Here is a 7160-nt window from a genome sequence, read left to right on the forward strand (position 1 = left end):
ACTACTACTACTACTACTACTACTACTACTACTACTACTACTACTACTACTACTACTACTACTACTACTACTACTACTACTACTACTACTACTACTACTACTACTACTACTACTACTACTACTACTACTACTACTACTACTACTACTACTACTACTACTACTACTACTACTACTACTACTACTACTACTACTACTACTACTACTACTACTACTACTACTACTACTACTACTACTACTACTACTACTACTACTACTACTACTACTACTACTACTACTACTACTACTACTACTACTACTACTACTACTACTACTACTACTACTACTACTACTACTACTACTACTACTACTACTACTACTACTACTACTACTACTACTACTACTACTACTACTACTACTAGTGACAAGCCTCTTTTACGGGCAAAATAGCGGAAACGTGAAATCGTAAATCATTGAAGATCAATTCAATTAAAAAAAAGAAAACTCCTTTAAATAACGTCAAATCAATTAGTAAATCCAATGTCAAATCCAATGTCAAATCCAATGTCAAAAGAAGAAAACTTTAAACTCAAAGTGAAAATTAAAGTAACAGGTCCCGTCATGTATGCAAGTCTAAGCCAATGTCAATATAAATTACCTGTCATGAATGTTATGAATGGATGTGCATGCATTGTGGAGAACTGTCCGTACACCTATCCAATTCAACAAATAGACAGACAAATGACAACAGAGTGAAGTACCTACATTGTACATACATCCTACACCGTACCATCGGCAGCGAGTCCACCCGGTGCCAAGCCGGCGTCTCAGCAGCCCCCTTGCCATGGCAACAGCTCATCGGCCACCCATCTGCCGGCACTCCACCAGGAAAGACGACTGGCGACGCCGCTGATACGAGGCCCGGCACCCGCGGAAACAGGTGACGGCCCACCGAAGTAAGCAAAATGAGATGCGTACCCGCAACCGGTTGATGAGGATGGAGTACGGGATATCGGTGTGACGCCTGGACAGGTATGTCGCCAACGTCGATAGAAATTTCGCGCACTCCGGTGCCGCCAGGCCCTGCGTCGTAAACACAAGCGGCGTAAATGACGCACGCTCGATGTTGACGATCCGTGGCCCATACTCGGCCTTCTTATAGGGGATTCACACACACGGGAAAACCTGAGGTCACGGGACAAGGTAAAAGTTCAGACCGTCGGGCAACTGAGTGGGGCCTTTCACACGCGTGGTCACTTTTCCCTTGGCCTCATGTCTGACCATGAATTTGTGGCGGGGGAGTACAAAACGTAGTCTGTACTGCATTTTTTGTAGTACATTTAGTACTATGTTTCGCATTCGCAATGCGCAATGCGTGGGTCCATTGTCTGCAATGCGTGCGAGCGCACTGCCTGAAAATGCGGGTTGCGATGCACTCGTACAACTAGGGTTCAGAGTTCTCGCCAAAGACAAGATCTACGCATGTGCGTCGAATAGCGTGGACTTTTTCCCTTGACAAACGCCCTGAGGCCCACGGCCACGGCTTTGCCAATTTTTTCCCGACAGATTCTTCCTTTCCCCCAGTACCATAGTTTCCATAACAACTTTCCCATAACCGTGGTTTTACCCGTGTGTGTGAATCCCCTATTACGCCGCTCGTGAGACCTGAGCTGGCCAAGGACTTCTGAACGAGACAGCACAGACGCCTTACTACTACTACTACTACTACTACTACTACTACTACTACTACTACTACTACTACTACTACTACTACTACTACTACTACTACTACTACTACTACTACTACTACTACTACTACTACTACTACTACTACTACTACTACTACTACTACTACTACTACTACTACTACTACTACTACTACTACTACTACTACTACTACTACTACTACTACTACTACTACTACTACTACTACTACTACTACTACTACTACTACTACTACTACTACTACTACTACTACTACTACTACTACTACTACTACTACTACTACTACTACTACTACTACTACTACTACTACTACTACTACTACTACTACTACTACTACTACTACTACTACTACTACTACTACTACTACTACTACTACTACTACTACTACTACTACTACTACTACTACTACTACTACTACTACTACTACTACTACTACTACTACTACTACTACTACTACTACTACTACTACTACTACTACTACTACTACTACTACTACTACTACTACTACTACTACTACTACTACTACTACTACTACTACTACTACTACTACTACTACTACTACTACTACTACTACTACTACTACTACTACTACTACTACTACTACTACTACTACTGCTACTGCTACTGCTACTGCTACTGCTACTGCTACTGCTACTGCTACTGCTACTGCTACTGCTACTGCTACTGCTACTGCTACTGCTACTGCTACTGCTACTGCTACTGCTACTGCTACTGCTACTGCTACTGCTACTGCTACTGCTACTGCTACTGCTACTGCTGCTGCTGCTGCTGCTGCTGCTGCTGCTGCTGCTGCTGCTGCTGCTGCTGCTGCTGCTGCTGCTGCTGCTGCTGCTGCTGCTGCTGCTGCTGCTGCTGCTGCTGCTGCTGCTGCTGCTGCTGCTGCTGCTGCTGCTGCTGCTGCTGCTGCTGCTGCTGCTGCTGCTGCTGCTGCTGCTGCTGCTGCTGCTGCTGCTGCTGCTGCTGCTGCTGCTGCTGCTGCTGCTGCTGCTGCTGCTGCTGCTGCTGCTGCTGCTGCTGCTGCTGCTGCTGCTGCTGCTGCTGCTGCTGCTGCTGCTGCTGCTGCTGCTGCTGCTGCTGCTGCTGCTGCTGCTGCTGCTGCTGCTGCTGCTGCTGCTGCTGCTGCTGCTGCTGCTGCTGCTGCTGCTGCTGCTGCTGCTGCTGCTGCTGCTGCTGCTGCTGCTGCTGCTGCTCCTACTACTGCTACTGCTACTGCTACTACTACTACTACTACTACTACTACTACTACTACTACTACTACTACTACTACTACTACTACTACTACTACTACTACTACTACTACTACTACTACTACTACTACTACTACTACTACTACTACTACTACTACTACTACTACTACTACTACTACTACTACTACTACTACTACTACTACTACTACTACTACTACTACTACTACTACTACTACTACTACTACTACTACTACTACTACTACTACTACTACTACTACTACTACTACTACTACTACTACTACTACTACTACTACTACTACTACTACTACTACTACTACTACTACTACTACTACTACTACTACTACTACTACTACTACTACTACTACTACTACTACTACTACTACTACTACTACTACTACTACTACTACTACTACTACTACTACTACTACTACTACTACTACTACTACTACTACTACTACTACTACTACTACTACTACTACTACTACTACTACTACTACTACTACTACTACTACTACTACTACTACTACTACTACTACTACTACTACTACTACTACTACTACTACTACTACTACTACTACTACTACTACTACTACTACTACTACTACTACTACTACTACTACTACTACTACTACTACTACTACTACTACTACTACTACTACTACTACTACTACTACTACTACTACTACTACTACTACTACTACTACTACTACTACTACTACTACTACTACTACTACTACTACTACTACTACTACTACTACTACTACTACTACTACTACTACTACTACTACTACTACTACTACTACTACTACTACTACTACTACTACTACTACTACTACTACTACTACTACTACTACTACTACTACTACTACTACTACTACTACTACTACTACTACTACTACTACTACTACTACTACTACTACTACTACTACTACTACTACTACTACTACTACTACTACTACTACTACTACTACTACTACTACTACTACTACTACTACTACTACTACTACTACTACTACTACTACTACTACTACTACTACTACTACTACTACTACTACTACTACTACTACTACTACTACTACTACTACTACTACTACTACTACTACTACTACTACTACTACTACTACTACTACTACTACTACTACTACTACTACTACTACTACTACTACTACTACTACTACTACTACTACTACTACTACTACTACTACTACTACTACTACTACTACTACTACTACTACTACTACTACTACTACTACTACGGTTTTATTCACAACACCATGAAGTAAGAGTCAAAGCAAAAAGACAACCCAATTTCGGAATAAAAAAGAACACTCAATTGAAATATAAAACTTTGAACTCAAAAGCTTCACACGAAATCATCACCTAATAACAATGCCTACGGGCATGCAAAGGCGAACGGTCAGAGCTCTGGCCGTGTCAGCAGAGCCGGCGGCAATAAGCTGCAAAGGGGCTCCCGACCCTGCGGCGAATGTAAGAGGCCCTGCAGCCCCTGAAGCACGTGACTGCCCATCGCAGCAGGCAAAATGAAACTCGGGTGCGTAACTCACCCATCACAGCAGAATATACCAAGTCTTTGTTTTTGTCTACAACGAGAGCAGCTAGCGACTTCAGAAATATAGAAGTTTCCTTGCCCGCCACACCCGAGGTCGAAAACACCAGTGGGGTGAATGATGCCCTCTCCACCTGGTTGACTCTGGCACCATACGCCGCCTTCTTCATTCTCTCATGTGTTCTCAGGTGGCTAAGGATTTCCGGACGAGACAGCAAGGACGGCCCAAGGTCAGTGACCCTTACATCAAAATAGGCGTCCTGCTGCCGCGACCAGAAACCCCTAGCCCGTATGTCCAGGCGTGCCTCTGGCTGACGATTCGCGGAGACGGCAGAGATGTCCTCACCGTGTAGCGGGAGCAGATGTGGCTCAACCTCCACATCGGGCAGTACCTCCTGCAGCACTCCCGCCAGGAGGTCCCGAAGCTCGTTATGGCGAGCCGACGGATAGCCGCCGGTCGGGCACGTGAGGGCGTGGTGGGTGGTCATGGACTTCCCACAGACACAATGATCACTTACACCGTCCAGTGGGAGACCATATCGTATGCATAGCGCATCTCTAAAATCCGACTTTTTCAGCACGGTGCGGTTTGTCCAAGACAGCTGTGCTGTTAACCATGTTGAGACGCCTTTCTCATCCGCTACTGCGAGCAGCTGCCGCTGGACAGGTGAAAGCCCCTCAGCCAGCTCCGTCTGCATCCGCCGGCATCCACCGATTTTTTCATGGCGCTTTTGTCGGGCGATGCCTCGTGCCTCGCCAACGGCTTCTTGAACAGGATTGGCCATGCCCTCTGCGATGGCCACGATGCTCTGCGTGTCTTGGTCCGGACTGATGGCTGGAGAGTCTCGGACGCTCACGTTACGGTGGGCGTCGATCAGGTTCACCATTGACGCCGTGCTGGCAAGTGATGCTTGATGGTCTGCCTCTGCAGACTTTGCTACCATCGGGATAGCCAGGCCCCCGAATCTTGTCGGGAGGGACAGAAGCTTTCTCAGCGAGCTGTCAGCTGCCATTCCCTGGCCCAAAAGGGCAGGAAGAAAATGATCATCCAATGCCTCATCTAGAGGGGCCAGGGTGACAGAGTTTATCGATGAGGCTCTCAAATGATAGGACCATTTGGACGATAAGCCCTTTGTTAGCACAGTGTAGGCGGCCTGGGGTTGCATTTCGGCCATTGCAGTGAGATTCATCAGCTCCCGTCGCCAGTTGCTGACGTACCTGTCTCCGACACGATGGCAATAATCTTCATCGCCAATGATCCCACCAAGATATTGATGACCCGCCGCCGTGACGCAGACTCCCGTCCCCTGGAACACTTCCTCAGCCCGGTCCAGGTACTGAGGCTTCACCAGGAGAGTTGTCTTGGTGGGATTGGGATTGTATCCATACTCGGGTCCGATAATGTTCACATCTTTCCAGTAGCTGGCGAGGGAGCTAATATCACCGCCCGCTGCGTCGTCGTCGGCATACCACTCCTGGTCGACATCGGGGTTTGCCTCCTGCAACCTCTGCACTAGCGGTACAGTTGCTACAGCATAATAGGCCATGGCCAGGGGATCGCCCTGACAAGTTCCTTCTTGGGAGAGAACCTCGCCGCCACCAGCCACAAACAGTCTAGTCTTATCCGAGTAAGTATTCTGAAATATTTTTCCCAGAGCTGGACAGATCCTTGGAATATTGTGAAGTGCTGCAGTGCGGTTCAGGGAGTTAAATGCATTTGTTGCATCCACGAAGAGAATCGCCTCTGTATCATCACGGTTGAAAATCTTGCGCATAGCGTGTACAGCAGCTTCGCAGGCAGACGGCACACCCACACAGAGCTGCAAGGGGGCGACAGCACGTAGAACGTCGGGCTTGATCACAGACATTACTGCCCGACCGATCAGACGACGGAACACTTCGCCGACCGCAATAGGGCGAACACCAGACGGCTTCTTGGCCAACGGGATGAGCCTAGATGCGGTAAATGCACTCACATCGGAAGCCGGTATTGCCTCTGTACACAAGCACTGCGCTGCGAGCGCCAATGCTCGACAGAGTTGATCAGATGCAGCTTTGTAACTGGTGAGCATTCTACACCACCCATCAGCATCAACACCGGATGGGCCAGAAGAACCCTTCATCTGTCGAGACATCTTGCGAATTAACTCCGGCGTTATCCTCTGGAATAATATAGGGTTGACTATTGCTGCATCGCCCTCCAGTAAGATGGATTCCGGAGGGTCAACGGGTGTGGGGTGCTTTGATACCAACACATCTCTAACTGTTCTTGTGGAAGATTCGTCCACCGGGTCATCTAAATGCAAGACACCATCGGCTGACTCTGGAGATAGATACCGAATTGCTGAATGGATTTTCCCGCCAAACACTAGATTAGAGAACACAACATCACTCTTGTCGGACGCCTCATTGGAACAAGACGTGTGCATCGGCGGTAAATGATTCTGAATGCAAGCACCCTCCGCCACCAGATCCACGATCTTGTTGTCCTTCCAGAGCTCTAACCGCCGAAGAAGATGAGTTGACTGATCCGCCATGATCTTGGAGTTGTGCGTCTTCTGCAACAGTACGTGAGAAGCGACGCAGACTGCCTTCCACGCTATGCACCGAAGTGGAGAGCCATCCGCAAAGTTCTGAATATACTGCGCCAACAATTCAGTGAA

The 7160-nt window shown here is 47.1% G+C and overlaps 1 pseudogene; it reads right to left on the reverse strand.

The window, feature by feature from the left end:
• Nucleotides 1–2482: 2482 nt before the first annotated feature.
• Nucleotides 2483–2907, reverse strand: LOC135819626 (ice-structuring protein 4-like; annotated as a pseudogene).
• Nucleotides 2908–7160: the final 4253 nt, after the last annotated feature.

This window comes from Sycon ciliatum, chromosome 6, assembly GCF_964019385.1.
Source record: "Sycon ciliatum chromosome 6, ocSycCili1.1, whole genome shotgun sequence".
NCBI classification, from domain to species: Eukaryota; Metazoa; Porifera; class Calcarea; order Leucosolenida; family Sycettidae; genus Sycon; species Sycon ciliatum.